Source organism: Enhydra lutris, unplaced genomic scaffold (genome assembly GCF_002288905.1).
Source record: "Enhydra lutris kenyoni isolate GAN:26980312 unplaced genomic scaffold, ASM228890v2 scaffoldscaffold11, whole genome shotgun sequence".
In the NCBI taxonomy this organism is placed as follows: Eukaryota; Metazoa; Chordata; class Mammalia; order Carnivora; family Mustelidae; genus Enhydra; species Enhydra lutris.
Window position 1 is genome coordinate 31,589,825 of NW_019154095.1, and position 19,697 is coordinate 31,609,521.

Below are 19,697 nucleotides of genomic sequence, written 5' to 3' on the forward strand. Positions count from 1 at the left end.
CTATGAACTCATTAGGGCTTTTCCAAGCTGCCAGATACATGATAGAGTTGCAACTGTCCTCACAAATGAACTTAGGCTATTGACTGTCCGCCTGCCAGGAGGATTGAATAGGGCTTGTTCCAGCAGCCAGGAGGATGGTGTTGAGTAGAGCCCCCCAACAATCTTTGATGGTCATGCTTAACAAGTCTCTGTAACTTGGACAGATTTGCTGTCATGCTATAGGTATCCTATCTTAACTGAAGCAGAAATAAATTCCTAGAAATGTTCCTATCAAAAAACTAAACTATGTAGCATTGCCTTTAAGCCCAGGTAGTGAAGAATGGGGCAACCAAACTGAAGTTTGGAAATATTATGAACCTATTCAGTTGACAGACTATTTGGTAAAAAGCATCGCCTGCAACAACTCAAAAGGCAGATAATGTATCCAACGGGTTTATAGGTCTTATGAGAAGATTAGAAAAAAGAACACAAGTATCACATGTTGCTTACTGTTTATTGCACTTGAAAATGTACTACAATCTCAGGAAAGATCAACTAGTTTGCAAGAAACAATGCAAATGCAGAAAGGCCATGTAAGATTAGAAGGGCCATTATATCTCTGTCTAATAGACAAACTGTAACTCATAGGAACTCCTTGAAGAGCAAAACTGAAAGATTGATAGAACCCAGCCCCGCGGATAAGGGAAAAAATGAAGGAATTTGGTCATCACAACCTTGTTAAAACTTGAAAAAAATTATAGATTAATGTAGCATCCGGTAAATCCTTTCAATTAGACAACTTGGCTCAGGGAATTGAGGCTAAAGATGTGGTTCTTACCACAGAGCTTGATAAGCTCCAAGTACTTAGTGGTAAGTTCAGACAGAGAGGTATGCCTTTGGAAAAAAGAAAATGTAATGTTGGCCATTGGCATGTGGATCTCAGTGGAATAAAATAGGAAAAAAAAAAGGTCTTTTTTTTTTTTTTTTTTTTTAGAATTATACTATTTGGTAAACTATGAAACAGTACTAAAATGATTTCAGACTCTTTGAGACTTATAAAAAAATTACCCTTGAAACCCTATTCTCCAATGAGCAAGAGGTTTATGAAAGGCTCATGATAAAGAAGCTGTGCATCCCGACAGGGTATGTTCTCCAATGTACTCTTCAGGTGTGGTCGAGGTGAATAATGAACAAAAAAGGTCTTTCCAAAAAGCAGAGCCAATTGCTGTAGAAGTTGCTGGACTGGGAAGTTTACCAGGAATCAGAATTGAAGCATAATCAAGGAATATTACCTGTCAGGGAAAGGGACCCTTCTAGCATTTGCTGAGTGGGATTTAGAGTCACTGTGAATGGGCGATACAGAACGCCTTCTATCCTTGAGTTTAGCCCTTTCTGAATGGGAATGCTAGGTTGTCCTGTTTGTGTATCATGGTTTTGTAGTGTATATGCAGGTGGAGATACCGAGGATGTGGGGAAATAACTTATCTTTATACTTCATAAGTGTCCGGCGCAAGGAAATCATATCTGGACTGATACAACGTTTCTCACATCATTTTTGATGCATAGACGGACATTTCACCCACGTCCTAGACTTTGATTCTTGACTAAAGGGGACTTGGGTTGCCTCGCTAGGGAAAGAGGTGAGTCTGTCTTTGTGTAGAAAGGGTAGTGAGCCAAACATGTGTTGGCAAGAAAGGAGAACTGTGGGTTTGTAGGGCTGTTTACAAACAAGCTGCTTCTCTTTCATTCCCTAAACATAGCAAAGACCGAACCTTCCTACCGAGTAGGTTTCATTTGACCATATGGCTTGTTTTTCTCAGTATAATGTGGGAAGAGCCAAGGAGTATCACTTCCATTAACAAGTCTTAGCAGCCTTTCACCAGCCCCTTCTCACCATTGCCACACCTATCCCCAACAGTCCAGATACTGGCTACTCCATCAGCTTGAGTCTGGGAGTGAGTTGCATGTCAAGTACATCCCTAAGGATGACTGTACTACGTTTCGTGTATGGGCCAGAAGTCAACTTAGCCCAGCCTGGTTGATACAATACCCCTGGACGTTTCTCATTCCATCTTCTTGGGAGCAAACCTGCCCATAGAGGATACGTGTTCTGTTCCTGCATACCACCAGTCTTAAAGATTCAGTGATGCCTGGGGAGGTGTATCGGAAAGCTCACTGTTTGCAAATGTAGATTAAATCTTCCAACTTAGCCTTTATAAGTGATAAAAAAGATTTGGCCTTCACCAGTGAATTCTTTGTCTTATCCCCATTGTTTCAAAATTCAGGTATAAAAAAGGAGGGTTGATCTGGTACATGTGAAATGCAATGTTTCTTCAGCAACATTTGCCAGGCACTATTCTAAGAGCTGTACATATATCATCTTAATTTAAGCTTCACAACTACCTTATGAAGGAGGCTTTATTACTCCCATATCCTTACAACCCTTACAGATATTCTTAATATTAACAATCCTTACAGAGGAGGGAACAGAGACACAGAGAAATTAATTATCTTGTCCAACAAGTTTATTTCATTTCTTTTATCTTTATGAGCACCTATTTTATTGAATAAGAGGAGACACCATCAAAAGTGAAAGACACATTATTCTTTTTATTTGTACAACCCTCTGGGACTTTTTGTTTGATATTAAAACTGCATTATGCTTTCAGGAGAAAAAGATTTAGGATCTTTAGGAATAAGTCAGCATTGTTCCCACAATAAATAATTCACTAAAAAAGAATTCCAAGCAAGGAAGGGAATCTGATAATTTATTTTAAAAATTATACTCATTAAGAGGCCATCAGAACTGAAAAATGAGAAACTCTGTATTGTCTGATATAGTCAGTATACGGTGAAAATTTAATTTCAGATTGTATATAAGATATTGAGTCATTAGACAGATTACACTTTAAAAAATCTTTGAATTGTTTGATATAGACATAGATACTGATTGCATAATTAAATACTATTTAGATGGATATAAGTCTTTGGAGCTGAACTTTTCAGTCCTGTGGACTCCTATACTGACTCTCCAAGGTGTCCACACTATCCTGGTTGCCCTCGTACTCTCAAAGGTGTCCTGGTATGAGCAATATATTAGTGACCCTCCCTAACTATGTACTATGTCTTGATTTGCATGCACAGAGTCACATCCTATATTCAAAATAATTTACTGTGGAAAAATGGGATAATTATCAGATGAAAAAGGTAGAATTAATTCTTAATTTATTTTCTATCAAGATAAAATTTAAGTGTGTAATATAGATATGGTTTTTGTGGCAAAAATATAGAAAGCATTTGAACTGACTCTTGTATAGTTTGCAAGACTGATACTATAATGTATTTGATTAACTAGGGGAACGTTGATAGAAGAGTAGTGTGTTGTGTGTGAGGTGAGGGGTTCTTTATCCCTTATCACCTATGTATTTTTTGTCAGGGAAAAAAGAAGCTTATTGACCTTATCTCCCAAAGGAATCTCCAAGCTAGTTTAGATATATAGTTGATTAAGAATTTAAGAGCACTTAAGCCCTCAAACAATCATGTATTATCACATTTTCATATAAAAGAGTTTAAGCCACCAGTCTGTTCTCTAAATATGTTTATTTACAACCTTATTTGTAACCTTCTTTCCAGGTATAAATTTACCTTGAATTGGTCTGAAGCCAGAATTTCTGACAGGTGGAGTCAAACGACTAATGAAGTTAGTGCTTCAGCTACATTTGCTCCTCAGGATATAACCCCATTAGGTTATGTTAGATGGAGGAAGAGTCCTCAGCGTAAAAGGGTTATGAAAAGAAATGTAATTAAGTAGGTGGGTGGAAGCTCTATAGATTATAAGTTCTTAATGTTGGAAATTTCCATTGTTTATACAATTTTGTCCTAGAACTTTCTAAATAATAGATCTTTAAGTTCCTTTTTAAATTGTTAATCAGAATAGCTTATTTGATCTTGACCTCTTTTTCAGTCAACATCTGCTTGATGAATCAGACATGAAGATAGACCAAATAGTTTTATAATAGACCATTATATATTTAATATATTCTCATTAGCATTCATATGAATCTTTTAAAGGTCAAGAGGTCTCAAATGTATTTTACCTCTAAAATGTTATATGGTATATATCAGTCATTTAATCTTTCAAGAATACAGGCATAAATATTAAAAGATTCCACCATTAAATAGCATATTCAAGGAAAAGGTTTTTTCCTGATAATTCAGAAATAACTCACCTAGGTGTGTTTGTAATTCTGTTTCCAGTTACATAGATTAGTGCTCCGAGATTAGGTAAAGAAACATATCCCTACTCAAGCTATTGGTGATTTCTCATATTTGTATGGTATCTCCGTTTTGCCAATTAATTTATATACATTAATTCATTTGATCCTTGTTATAATAAGCTGAGTTAGGTATTGTTGTTTTCACTTTTAATATGAGAATGTTCAGGCCCCAAATAGTAGTCCAAATCACATAGGTCTCAAACTGAAGATCAAGTCTTCTGGGGCACGTGGGTGGCTCAGTCATTAAGCTACTGCCTTCGGCTCAGGACATGATCCCAGGGTCCTGGGATCGAACCCTGCATCTGGCTCCCTGCTCATTGGGAAGCCTGCTTTTCTCTCTCCCACTCCCCCTGTTTGTGTTCACTCTTTCACTGTCTCCCTCTCTCTCTGTCAAATAAATAAATAAAATCTTAAAAAAAAAAAAAGGTCAAGTCTTCTTCTTCCAAGTTCAGTGTTTTTTGTTTGTTTGTTTTTGTTTTTTCCCAGAAGAACACTGTTTTGTGTTAGTCATAATGTGTGTTTAGAAAACTCAGTGTGTGGGGTGCCTGGATGGTTCAGTCAGTTAAGTGTCTGACTCTTGATTTCAGGTTATTTTTTAAAAAAAATTTATTTTTTCAGTGTTCCAAGATTCATTGTTTATACACCACACCCAGGACTCCATGCAATACATGCCCTCCTTAATACCCACCACCAGTCTCACCCACCTTCCTCCCCTCTAAACCCTCAGTTTGTTTCTCCAAGTCCCCAGTCTCTCTTGGTTCATCTTCCCCTCTGATTTCCCCCAATTCACTTTTCCTTCCCTTCTCCTAATGTCCTCCATATTATTTCTTATGTTCCTCAAGTAAGTGAAACTGTATGATAATTGATGTTCTCTGCTTGACCTATTTCAGTCAGCATAGTTTCCTCCAGTCTCATCCATGTTGATACAAAAGCTGGGTATTCATCTTTTCTGATGGCTGAGTAATATTCCATTGTATATATGAACCACATCTTCTTTATCCATTCATGTGTTGATGGTCATCTTGGCTCCTTCCACAGTTTGGCTGTTGTGGACATTGCTGCTATATGTATCCTAGTGTTCATAGCAGCAATGTTCAGTTCAGGTCATGATCCCAAGGTTGGGATATCAAGCACTGAGTCATGCTCTGTTCTAGGTGTGGAGTCTGCTTATAATTTTCTCTTTCTCTTTTTGCCCCTCTCCTCCTCTAACAACGACAACAACAAAACTTCCTCAATATAGATTTTTGTTTGATTTTAACTAGAGGTCTGATGTGTTCTCTATATTCATAGAGGAGACAAAAATAAGCACCACGTATTAATTTAAAAGTACAAATTTTAACAATCTATACTTCATATGGATTGATTGCTAGGATACATTAAAACCAATGTACTTTCACCACATAACACAGAAGAGTCCATGCTAAGATTTAAAAAAAAAAGTGGGTGGGGCAATCGTTGTCCTTTCTAATTTTTTCATCCAGGTGAATGCCTCCATTTATTCATGACTGCAGGGTACAGAATGGGTGTTGTATTCAAACACCAACATTACAAGCTCCTGATAAGTTCTCCACTCTTCAGCTTCATTGTTGGTGTTCAAAACTCTTTCCCTTGACCTATACCAAACTCAGTACCTTTTACCTTATACAAATACAAAGATATTGGCCACAGTGACCTGATTTGATCCTCACTTAAAAGTAAGAGTAGATTTCGGGAACTCAGCGCAGCTCATATGAAATACAATGTTCATCTCTGGCCCTTTGACAGAACAGTCACTCTATAGCCATTACATTCTAGTTTAGAAATGGCTGTCTTGCAGCAGTGGGTGGATTCACACTTTCTGTACATATATCACCTTAAGATGGAGATGAAAATGCTCTGTGTAAATGTAAGTTATTATCAACCATTTACGGATTAAGGACTTCCCCAATACAGGCTGATGCCAGATACGTTAATAGTTCCGAAGAAGCCATTATAGTTTATGGTGTCGGTGATCTGATGAGAGAATATAATAGGGACATCATCTCTGTGACCCAGCAAAATACCATTTATACCTTCGATGAGATGGAAGAAAAGACATTAAACTTATGGGATATCTTAAGGTACAAATAATGGTAGGAGAATGTTAGATGACCTTGTGAATCAAGTCTGTCATTGTTTCCAGGGACAGTAATAAAGGCTAAAATGGCAGATGTATCCACTTATATATGAAGCCTTTCCAAAATATCTGGGAAAGTGCATAGATAATTAAAATAATCATAAACTACTGTATGGTAGAAACCAACCACAGCATTAATAGCCACACACACAGAATTTCTTTAAATCCCTCAGCTAACTATCTGACCATATATTTTTTTTTTTGAGTCATACTACAAAATGCAGTCCTTTGCTTCTCCATTTCCCGGTTGCAGATTAGATACACAAACAGCCATTTTGCATAATGTAAATTTGAAGTTTATTTGTATATGAGTTTAATGTATGTTTCTTACATACTCTCTATATACTTAGGTTTCAATGCATCTATCATCCACCAAACAGAATTCACTAAGGCAGGGCTGATGGGGGATGGTTTCATTGTATCTTTGCTTCAATTATGTTTATTTTCTGTCCTTTTCTCCCACCAGCTTTCTTTCCACTGCCATGAATATTTTGCTGATTTCACTTTCGGGAATTATTTTTGCATTCCCCTTGATCTGCTTGAGCTATATCTCCGTAGACACCAGAGGGGAGTCAGAATCAATATACTTTAGTATCAACACTGATAGGGAAATTAGGTCTTAGTGTAAGTGAAAAACAATTTGGAAGAAATTTAGGGGGAAAAAAATCCTCTCCATAGCTATATGTTTCCTAATTCATTTATATTTATTTCAACAGGAGCAGGAAGTATAGCATCAAACACTTCGTTGGAACAAATACGCTGTCTAAATGGGGCAGGTTCAGACACATTCTAAATCGTAAGCAGGGCCAAGAGTCTAAGATCTGTCATGTGGCGATGCTCTGCGCCATCACGTCGTGTTATTGTCATCATCATATTTGTGCTCCCCTGCCTACCAAAACTTTATATTTTTAGAGATTATAGACACTCGCTTGTGTATAAACTCAGAATCACAAAACATCTGTATAAGGTAGATAGAAGTCACTGTATCTTACAAATAAAAATACGTAGGACACAAAGATATGTAATTTGTCCATAGTCACATAGTTTATAAGTGGCTGAAAAGAGATTTGAAATTTCACTTTTCCTAGAGCTCAAACTTGTCACAGCTTTCTTACACGGCCCCTAAAGATAGTGCATGGTTAGGGCCCAGTTAAAGAGGATGTTATCTGAAAATGCTATCTCTCAATCGAGGTCATCTGAATAAGCCATCTGGACTTAACCCAAGATTTCTGAGTACTACAGAAGCTAACAACTTGATCAACAAGAATATTCTGGAAATAGAAAATGCTGATTATTTTATGGAGAAGGTGCAAGTTATAGGAGTTAGGAGGTTATGAATGACCAAAGGATAAAAACAAGGGTTGGTCTACCGAAAAAAGTTTGGATGCTCATTATATGATCACATTATACTATTTCTGTGTCCTCAAAGTTTATGTCAATCCATATAGCATCCATGGCTGCTAAAAGGTGGGGGAAACTGTCATGTGCCCAGGGTCATTTTCCTATTAGGGAATGCTGGTGGAGATGGGATGGGAATCTTGGCAGCTGGGAAAATAATTGCAACCTTGATTCCTCCATCAGCACGTATGCTGTACAAATTTGTGTGTGTGTGTGCATATATACACATGCATGTACGTGGTAGGATAGAGTCTTCTAGGCTCCCCTTTATACCCCTCTCAGCAACTCTATTTGAAAGCTCAGTGCTGGGGTGTCTGGGTGGCTCAATGGGTTAAAGCCTCTGCCTTCGGCTCAGGTCATGATCACAGGGTCTTGGGATCGAGCCCCGCATGCTTCCTCCTCTCTCCCTCTGCCTGTCTCTCTGCCTACTTGTAATCTCTGTCTGTCAAATAAATAAAAATCTTTAAAAAAAAAAAAAGAAAACTCAGTGCTGCTTCCATGTTTGGGGAAGAATTATTAATAAGAATTATCAACCTTGGTTAGGCAGAGAGGAGGCTAGGAAGTGGCTGGGAATGGAAGCTTATCAGAGTAAAAAGAGATGGTCCTGCCAATTGATAGAAATCAAACCAAATTCTAAATCTAGGTGGCTGTTAAGTCCCATCTTATTCATGATCTCTTAATCATCAGGGCAAAAGAGTTCTTTTCCTACCCACATCTATTATAGTTAGTATGAGGGCAAGAGGTGGGGCTCTATTCTCTCTCTCTCTCTCTCTCACACTGTTTAAGACAGTTTTAATTTTAAAATACACTTATATCTACAGAAAATTTGCAAACATAGTGGCACGGGGTTTAGTATACTTGTCACCTAGTTTCCCCTATTGCTAACTTACTGTGATAAATTTGTCACAAATAAGCAATCAACATTAGTATGCTACTATTAACTAAATTTCCTATTTAGTTCCGATTCCACTAGTTTTTCCCTAATATCATTTTTCTGCTCTAGGATCCTATCCAAGATACGACATTGCATTTAGATATCACATCTTACTAGTTTGTCTGGTGATTGACAGTTTCTCAGACCTTCCTTGATTTTGAGGATGTTGAGAGTTTTGAGGAGTAATGATGGGCTCTTTTGTAGAATGTTTGTTAGTTTGGGTTAGTTGGATGTTTTTTTCATAATTATACTGGGTTATGTGTTTTTGGAAGGAAGACCACAGAGGCAGCGCATTGGCATCAGATCATGTTAGGTCTACATGTTATCAGTGATGTTAACTTTCAGCACCCGGCCGGGGTTTCTTCCTGTAAATGTACTTCCCCACCCCTTTACTCTTTGAAGAAAAGTCACTTGGCACAGCCTATACTCAGACTTGGGAGAGAATAGTAAAGCTCTACTTCCTGGATATTAGACTATCTATATAAGTTATTTGAAATTCCTTCCATATGAAGAAGTTCCTTTACATTTAACATTTCTTGTACCACAACCCTACTGGTAACAAATTATCTCAGTTTTTGTTAGTTGAAAAATGTCTTTGTTTTCCTTTCATTTTTGGAAGATGTCTTTGATGAATATAATATTCCAGGTTGACAAATTTTTATTTGCTTTTAGTATTTTAATATTTCCTTCCATTTTATTCTGGCTTGAATTGTTTCTGATGAGAAGTTAGCAGTTGTGATTATTCCCTTGTAGATAGTGACTGTGTTCCTCATTTTCTCATTAATTTTGGATTTTAGCAACTTGACTCTGATTCTGTTAGGTGTGTTTTTCTTTGTATTTATGTAGACTGGTTTTTCTTGATTCAGATGGTACTCATCATCAGATTTGGGAAATTTTTTAGCTCTTCCTTCAAATGCTTTAAAAAAAAACCCCAAAACCCTTATTTTCTCTCTTATCTCCTTCTGAGATTTGAATTACTTCATTGGACCACTCATTACTGTTGCATTGGTGAGTAGGACTTTGTTTTTGTTGTATGTGTTTGTATGTTTGTTTTATCTCTATGTGTTTTAATCTAAATAGTTTCATTTGACCTATCTTTAAGTTTACTGATATTTTCTATATCTGATGTCCAATTTGCTGTTAAGCTAATTTCACTATAGGTATTGAACTTTCACCTTTAGAATTTCCATTTTTTAAAATAGTTTCCATTTCACTCTTATGATCATTTATTTTTAACTTGTCAGTCCATCTTTTCCTTTAAGGCATTGGAGTTATTTATGATGGCTCTTTTAAAGCCTTGATATGATCATTTCAACATTTATATAATTTCTATGTAATTGTCTGTATTAACTTTCATTCCCCCTGATTGAGAGTCACAATATCCTGCTTCTTCTTACATCTAATAGATTTTTGCTTGGGGGTACACATTGAGAATGTTACAGCATTGAAAATCTCATTGTCAACCTCATCTTGTTCTGGTCAGAGTTTGGTTTTAGGTTTTCCTGGAGTAGGTCTAGAGTAGCCTAGCTCCTCAAATGAGGCTTTTCTAGAGTCCAGGATCTCCAAAGGTTATGTGTGTGCGTTTCCACTCTGACTAGTCAGAACTCCAATGTCTGCCAGTATTGTTCCATTCCTAGGATCTCCATTTGGCCCACTAGTTGTGCCCTAGAGATCTTGCATAGCATTCTTGCATTTATACAACTTCGTATTTGGCCAAAAGCATAAGAGGAGTTCTTTCTCGATTTATGGATTTATTTATGCAGCTCCCTCCTCTCTGGTTCCCTGAGCTACACATAACATTTTCTCAGAAATGCTGGACTTTCAAGTCTTTCTCCTGACTACCAAGACTGCCTCTTTCTCTTGTACTCTGCTTCCTTGTACTGTGATTTGGATTTTTGGCTCCAAGCAGAAAGTCTGATGCATTTGGAGCCCATGTTATGTATTTTCATTATCTCAAGAATTACATTCCTGCATTGTCTGTTTTCCATTGTCTGAAAGGAATTGCTTTGCATATTGTGTCCAAATTTAGGGGTCCTTGTGGTGAAATGATAAGTACAATATTGCTTATTGCCTAATGACTCAAGCTGGAAGAATTACCTTGATATTTATTTAGTCTTATACCAATTCATCCTGTTTCTAAGTATTCCAGAGTTACTGTTTTCTAAGATATTACTCTTAATCTTTGTCTCTATTTCCAAGGCATAGCATCCACCAGTAAATATATCTCTGTAGATATGCAGATTCTGTACTACAAAAAGTGGGGAATCTAGAACATTTTCAGAATATTTTAAATGGGTAACTATTGAAAATAGTACAGGTTCGGGGCGCCTGGGTGGCTCAGTGGGTTAAAGCCTCTGCCTTCGGCTCAGGTCGTGATCCCAGGATTCTGGGATCGAGCCCCGCATCGGGCTCTCTGCTTGACAGGGAGCCTGCTTCCCTTCCTCTCTCTCTGCCTGCCTCTCTGTCTACTTGTGATCTCTGTCAAATAAATAAATAAAATCTTAAAAAAAATAGTACAGGTTATTCTACATCATAAAAACATATTCAAGGAACAGAGAAACACCACTATGTAAATTTAGGGACGTTCAAAGATACTCTGCTTTTTAAGGGCAACATCAGATCTATAAGGCATGGAGGAAGAAGAAGACAAGATGATTCGAAACCTTTAGTTTTGGGGCACAATTCATTCCAGTTTTGTTTAAATTTCAGACTTTCATGTGATTGATACTGGGCATCCAAAACATGAGCTTTAAAGGATAGATGATTATGGTGTTTCAAATTTACACTATGTCTACAATTAGTTCTTAAGAATGAATTGACTGCTGCTTTAAAAAATTCTCTTATTACCATGACCTGGATGTATCCAGCACCTTCTTGGCAGAAAGGCAGGAATATTGGAGACAACCACATGGGACCAGAATGAAACAGATCTAGAAGAGAACTCTTTTTATGCTAAGTAGTTTTATGTAGTTGTAAGAACATGGGGAAGTCATAATCTTTTGAAACTTTATTATTTTTCTAGTAATAAGTACATGTGGGAAAGAACTCATTTGTTTACCTAACCCATATCTATGTGAAAGCACTTTTAAATAGTAAAATGCCGTACGTAACATAAAGTTACAGTTAAATTGGGTGTTTTCTGATGTGTTTTAGGGGACATGAAAAAACATCATTGTTAGCTATTAATGCCTACAAGCCCCATCATTTGATTCTCTCTCTTCATTTAAAACATTGACTTGAGAGGGCCCCACCTAGAATGAATGATGAATTAGTTTACATGCTGGTTTTGTTCAGTGAACACTGAACTAAGGAGGGTAGAAAGTAGAAAATAAACATTTTTAGAAGAAAGGGTTGGGGAGTTCTGGAGCGTGGTGTACCACTGGCGTGAATAGACCAACAGTAGTGAAGTGGCCTGAGAAATAGGGAATACCATAAAACAAAATGGGGCACCGATAGAAGGGAGGGATCTTGAAACAGGAGCTGACCTCTGCATTCTGGTTTAAACCCCACCTTAACTGAAAATTTTTATAGCACTCAACACACTGATCTTTGCAGACCCTCCTCTCCCCACGTAAGAGTCAACAGTTGCACAAAAGAGGAGCTATTAGGGAATATGAGAGATAATCTAATTGTAGTTTGAAGACAAGTACACCAAATTTTCTCTTAATTCTGTAGCCAAAGCATGTAAAATGACTTGCTCTTAACACAGAGCTAGTTGGTATTAGATTTGGGACTGAGATGAAGGCCTCTGGCTTTTGGCCCTTGGTTCTTTCCACCCCTCCAGGACTCCTTTTATGTTTCTGGTTAGGGGCACTATAAGTGAGGCCATAACCCGCCTGCACTCCGAGCACAAACCAGAGGTGTGATTAAATCTCTGCCATGATTTTTAAACGTATGCTCCTACTCCCAGGTGCTTCCAGACCTCTTTAAGCATGCTCTAGTAAAGTTTTGGACAGAAATATAGATGTGTGTTTCTATCTACAGACAGTGATCTATTCTTATAGTATGTATCATTGTTCTCCGTAATCCTGTGCTGGCATTGTTACTACCCAAGAGGTTAAAAAGATTGATGTATAACCTGGAGTGCTTTCCATTTCAAGAAGAAATACATGTTGAGAAACCGTCTCTGGCTTTAGTCGTTGCCGAAGTGTTATTCCTGAACTTGCATAGACACATCGACAGGCACCTTAGTAGGTCTTGTGTTCAGCATTCTGTGGAATGAGTCATTGTGTGTGTTAATCAGGAAACTGAGACACGGGTGGAGGACCAACAAGTCAGATTCATCTACTCCATGTCTGAAAAAAGGCTATCCAGGAATTACTCCCAGCTCATTACAGCTCAGTTCACAAAATAAAGAGATTCTAAAAGCTTCGTTCCTCCTTTTTACCAATAAAAATAGATAGATAATAGCAAAGGATGAACGGCTCACTTGAGGCCACACAGTCAGTAGCAAAGTTACGATGGACCCAGGCCCAGGGACTTAGTCCAGTGGTCAGGACACTTATGAGGATTCTTGCTATTCCAATGGGGAAAAACTAAGGGAAATATCTTGAATAACTGACTTTTGCATGTTAAAAAAAAAAAAAAGAAAGAAACAACAGAAGGCCACCTGGGTGGCACAATTGGTTAAGAGTACGACTCTTGGTTTCAGCTCAGGTCATGATCTCAGAGTCGTGGGTCCTGCATTAGGCTCTGTACTCAGCTCTGAGTTTGCTTGGGTTTCTCTCTTCCTCTCCTCTGCCCCTCTCCCCAACTCTCTCTCTCTGTCTCTTTCTCTCTCTCTCTCAAATAAATAAAATCTTTTAAAAAATGAAATAACACAGTATTTCATGATAGACTGTCAAGACAAATGTCTTTTATTGGACACAATCTGACATATAAACACAGACACACAGACACACACACACATACACACACACACACACTTAGAAACCTCTTCTAGATAAAAAATTGGGTGAAATTCCCCAAGTTGCTGCTTTGTCAGCCCCTGGTATCATCAAATATTTTTAATCTCTTTTCTGAGCACAACTCAGATATTCAACAGCTGGGAATAAATAAGCAATATAAATCTCTATTTCTTGAAAAGAGAAATGAAGTCTATACCTTTCAGATAACTTAATAACCTCTAGCATCGGTAATAAATATCCAGCTTTCTGTGTAAATTACACTGGGTCTTGGAATATTGTACTCAGCCCTGAGTTATTTGTTTCATATATCGTATCTCTATGTATACAAATTAGAAAGAAATGTTTTGGAACGTGATTAAATTACGATTGCAGGGAGGTACGTGGTGATATAATCCAGAAGCATTCCTTTCTCTGGGTTCCCTGGTTCTTTGTTATAATTGCATTTAATTAAATAACTGCTCTAGAATTGCATGATAAGGCAAGCATTCTCAGTGTCAAGGGAAACCACTAGTCACTCTGATGTCAAAATAGTCTAATCTTGCCCAATACAGTGAAGGTTCATCATCTGATGATCACAAGCCTCCCAAGCTCTTCCTTTGGGTCCCAATAAGCCGTTTTAGCTTCTGTAGAGGGCCTGGGTCAGAGAAAATTTTGGCAAAGTTTTAACAGTTTCATGGTTCAGGTTGAGTTGTGATGCTTTGTTTTTATGCTTGACCAGTGAGCAGGCTTGTTGCATGGCTGGTCTGATCTTTGCACCTGTCTTCAAGGCTTGATACTGACCTGCGCAATCATGCGGGTTCAGGATGGATCTCCATGTGGGTCCATTCTTCCGCGGTTCACTAGCTGCACTGAACACCATGTCATCACAGAGCTACAGGTGGTAGGTAGGCCTTCTCAGAAAGGCTTTGAAAAATTGAAATCAATCTTTATTAGGATGTCAGTAAGTATAGTCACTGACTAGACAGAAGAACCTTTCTACTCTAAGAGAAACTGGTGAAGATTATTTGGGTAGCTCATTCACTGTCAGTTCGACACTTCATTTTAATCCGAATGCATTCTGCAAGGAGCTCATATCTGATATGCAGAACAATGAATTTGTTTCTGCTTCTATATAGCCCCATGAATAAAAGGAAAACACCCACAGCACAAGATGTGTTACACCCTATCTCTGCAAATCACTATCTGCCAGAGTCACAGATTTCATTATGTAAACACTTCATTATAAATTTTGCTCGGATCACTGAGTTCTTGACCTTTGTTGTTGTTCTTTAACAAAACAGTATTAAGTTCAACATATTAATACTTTAGACAAAGAAATGTGCTTGAGAAGAAAGAAATCTGTGATATATATGTGTATATATATATTCATATATGTTCAATTGGATAAGAGTTTGTTTTGTGCTTTTTTCTTAGTTTTTTTAAATAAGGTTCCTAGTAATTTAGAAGGGTGTGAATTAAAGTTAGAACTTTTAATTTTGTAGATAATTGGCAGAGCAGATAGACACCTTTCTGCATGATGCAGAGTACAAGTTCAGCTTCCAAGTTTCAAGATGACAGCAACAGTGTCAAGTCTGACAACCAGCAATGTCTGGGCATATTGGACGTGCTGAAGGAGCAGGCCCAGCAGAACCTCTTTCACATGAGGCCCTCACAGCCTCTTGAACAAATTTATCTGAGGGAAGAAAGAAACTATGCATCACTTCCCCTGTGCCCTGGGTATATCCTGGTATTAGAGATAGACAAAGGTGAAGGGAGGAATTAAATGACCTTTTTGCTAATTTTTTTTAAGATTTTATTTATTTATTTGTCAGAGAGAGCGAGCACAGGCAGACAGAGTGGCAGGCAGAGGCAGAGGGAGAAGCAGGCTCCCTGCTGAGCAAGGAGCCCGATGCGGGACTCGATCCCAGGACGCTGGGATCATGACCTGAGCCGAAGACAGCTGCTTAACTAACTGAGCCACCCAGGCGTCCCTTTGCTAATCTTTGTATCACACTGGGGCACAACTGAGCTATACTGAGACCCCTCTAACATGACATCACAGAAGGGGACACTCCTTTTCCCCAGTGTATTTATAGATCACCTTTCAACTCTGATACCTTACAGCTTTAAGGGATAAACCATGGTGTCCAGAGGCAGATGTCATAACACCATTTCTCTAAATCACATTTCCTTTCCCGAGAAAGGACTCCTGGGGTAACACAAGCAGACTAGGTACGGAGGAGACCCATTGGCATTCCAGTTTTCCTACCAATTTCCCAAGCTATTAACCACTTGGAGGTTAGATTATACATTTATATTAACTCCTATTACCAAGGAGAAAACTAAGGTTCCTTTTGTTTCTTTTCCTCTAAAGTATTCATACTCCTCGCTAGTGTGACTGATTCCAAATAGTTAGCAGGTATGCAACAGACTGATCAGTACTATCACTCAACAGCTGACAATGCTCTTCCCAGATTGCCTTTTGGTTCCTACAGCTATGGCAAACAGTCTCTGTTTGTTAAATATTATATGATATTAATGGTTAATAATGTACTCTTTGGGACCAGACATCCCTGGATTATAAATAAACTTTTAAACTTATTAGATATATGGTCTTAGGCAAGTTAAGTAACCTCTCTCTGACTCAGGTTCATTAACTGTAAAATGTTTATAAAAAATAGTTCCATACTTAGAGTTGCTATAGTGTTGAATGATTAATACTTGTAAAGCAATTAAAATGGTACTTGATATACAGAAATATTGCAATAAATATTGCAATAAATATTAACTCTTAATACTATTATAGTTTTACATAAGGAGAAAACATGAACATAGGATCCTCAACATTATGCTAGTCTCAAAAATTTTATTGATACCATGTAGGTTCTGATCAGACCTTTAGGTGGTCCTGCTTTCTTTCCAAGGTCACATAACTAACTGCAGTTCCTTAATTATAATATGAACTCGATGAATCTCAGTGCAAATATTTGTCACTTTTGCAATCTGTTAGTATGATTATAAGACTTTAGGACTTGGAGGGAAAGAATGAGAATCGCTCTAGAGAAAGAAATGGCTGTGACCTGCATAATTTTGTGTTGTTTTTTTTTAAGTCATGTTGAATATTTCTTTTAATCCCCTCAAGACCCTTTGAACATGAAGGCATTTCATCCCAGGCTGTGAAACACTGAGAAAGATACAGCAAACACTATGGAAATTTTCATATTTTTATCAATTCTGAAACATTAAACATTAAATTAATTATAAATTAAAAGTGGATTAATTCATTATGAAGCTCAAATTGAGGAAAGGAGTACATTTTTCAATTAAGCTATTTATTTTGAGATTGTTGTATGTTCAAGGGAAGTTGTAAGAGACCATACAGAGAGACATTACATACTCTTTAAGAAGTTTCCACAGTGGTAAGTGACATCACAAAACTGTAATAAAATGACACAACCAGGATATGAATATTGATACAGTCAAGATTCAGAACATTTCCACCATCACAGAGATCCTTCCTGTTGCCCTTTATTATTTTTTTTTAAGATTTTATTTATTTATTTTTAGAGAGTGAGAGCAGGGGTGGGGAGAGGGAAGAGGAGAGGGAAAGAAGCAGACTCTCTGCTGACCATGGAGCCCAACAGGGGGCTCAGTCCCAGGATTTTGAGATTGTGACCTGACATGAAATCAAGAATGCAATGCTTAACTGACTGAGCCACCTGGCACCCCTCCCGCTGCCTTTTATTATTATTTTTTAAAATTTTATAAAATGATTTTATTTATTTGTCAGAGAGAGAGAATTCACAGCCACAGAGAGTGGGGGGCAGAGGGAGAAGCAGGCTCCCTGCTGAGCAGGGAACCCCATGCAGGACTCTATCCCAGGACCCTGGGATCATGACCTGAGCCGAAGGCAGGCACTTAACCAACTAAACTACCCAGGCATCCCTCCTGTTGCCTTTTAGAGGAACATCCACTTTCCTCCCATCCCACCACCTTTATAACTCTTAGGAACCACTAATCTGTTCTCCATTTCTTAAAATTATGTGCATTGGGGAATGTTATATAATGGCTTCCTTTATACTAACACGTTAGTATAAAAATACAGTTGATTTTTGCAAGTTTATCTTGGGTCCTACAATAGCTTAATGGTGTCCTATACTAACTTACTAAAATGAATTAAGAAGTTTTCCCTCCTATTTTTTGAAAGAGAGTGTTTAGAATTGGTACAGTTCTTCTTTAAACATTTGTCAGAATTCTCATAGAAACCACCTGGGCCTGGAGATTATATTTTGGGAAATTTTTGAAATTATGAATTCTATTTCCTTACTAGCTATAGTACTATTTGGATTATCTATTTCATGCTGAGAGGGTTGTGATAGATTTTGAGGAATTGATCTACCTTATCCTAGCTGTTAAATTCATATGGGTGAAGTTATTCTTTATTATCTTTAAGATGTCTTTAATGCATATAAGTGATGTTCCCTGATGTCTACAATGTCTGCAGTAATATCTTCTGTATCATTCCTGATATTGGTAATTTGTATCTTTATTTTCCAGTCTTGCTAGCAGTTTGCTGATTTTATTGATCTTTTAAAAAAAATCAGGTCTTCACTTCATTGATTTTCCCCATTGTTTTCCTGTTCAATTTCATTGAATTCCGCTGTTATCTATATTATTTCCTTCCTTCTGCTCACTTTAGTTTAGTTGGCTTTTATTCTTCTAAGTTCTTTCGGTAAGAACTTAGATTTTTTTTTTTACTTGAGCCTTCCTCTTTTCTAATGTTTATACATTAACTGCTACAAATTTCCCTGTTGTACTGTTTTAACTGTGTTCTATAAATTTTGGTACATTTTATTTTCATTTTCATTCAGCTCAATGTATTTTTTATTCCCCTTGAGGCATTCTCTTTGACATATAGATTATTTAGAAGTGTGCTGTTTAGTTTTCAAATGATTGGAGAGTTTCCTGTTACATTTTAGTTCTTGATAGATGGTTTGTTGCCATTGTTTTCAAGGAAAAAACGTCTATATGATTTAAATTATTTAAAAATTATGTGGTGTGTTTTGTGCCTAGAATGTGGTCTATTTTGGCATCTGCTCTGGGAGTATTTGAAAGAATGTGTATTTTTCTGTTGTTAAGAGAATGTTCCATAAATGTGGGTTAAATTCTGTCAGTTGATAATACCATTGAGTTCTTCCAGATCCTTGCTGACTTTCAGCCTAGTTGTTCTATAATTTCTTGAAAAGGGGGTGTTGATTATATCTCTTTGAATAGCTTTTTAAAAAAATTATTTATTTTTTTTCAGCGTAACAGTATTCATTGTTTTTGTACCACACCCAGTACTCCATGCAATCTGTGCCCTCCCTAATACCCACCATCTGGTTCCCCCAACCTCCCACCCCCCACCACTTCAAAACCCTCAGGTTGTTTTTCAGAGTCCATAGTCTCTCATGGTTCTCCTCCCCTTCCAGTTTCCCTCAACTCCCTTCTCCTCTCCATCTCCCCTTGTCCTCCATGCTATTTGTTATGCTCCACAAATAAGTGAAACCATATGATAATTGACTCTCTCTGCTTGACTTATTTCACTCAGCACAATCTCTTCCAGTCCCGTCCATGTTGCTACAAAAATTGGGTATTCATCCTTTCTGATGGAGGCATAATACTCCATAGTGTATATGGACCACATCTTCCTTATCCATTCGTCCGTTGAAGGGCATCTTGGTTCTTTCCACAGTTTGGCAACCATGGCCATTGCTGCTATAAACATTGGGGTACAGATGGCCCTTCTTTTCACTACATCTGTATCTTTGGTGTAAATACCCAGTAGTGCAATTGCAAGGTCATAGGGAAGCTCTATTTTTAATTTCTTGAGGAATCTCCACACTGTTCTCCAAAGTGGCTGCACCAACTTGCATTCCCACCAACAGTGTAAGAGGGTTCCCCTTTCTCCGCATCCTCTCCAACACATGTTGTTTCCTGTCTTGCTAATTTTGGCCACCTTTGAATAGCTTTTTTAATGCTTTCTGTAAGTATGACATTATATATACATCACATCAGGGTTTACTGGT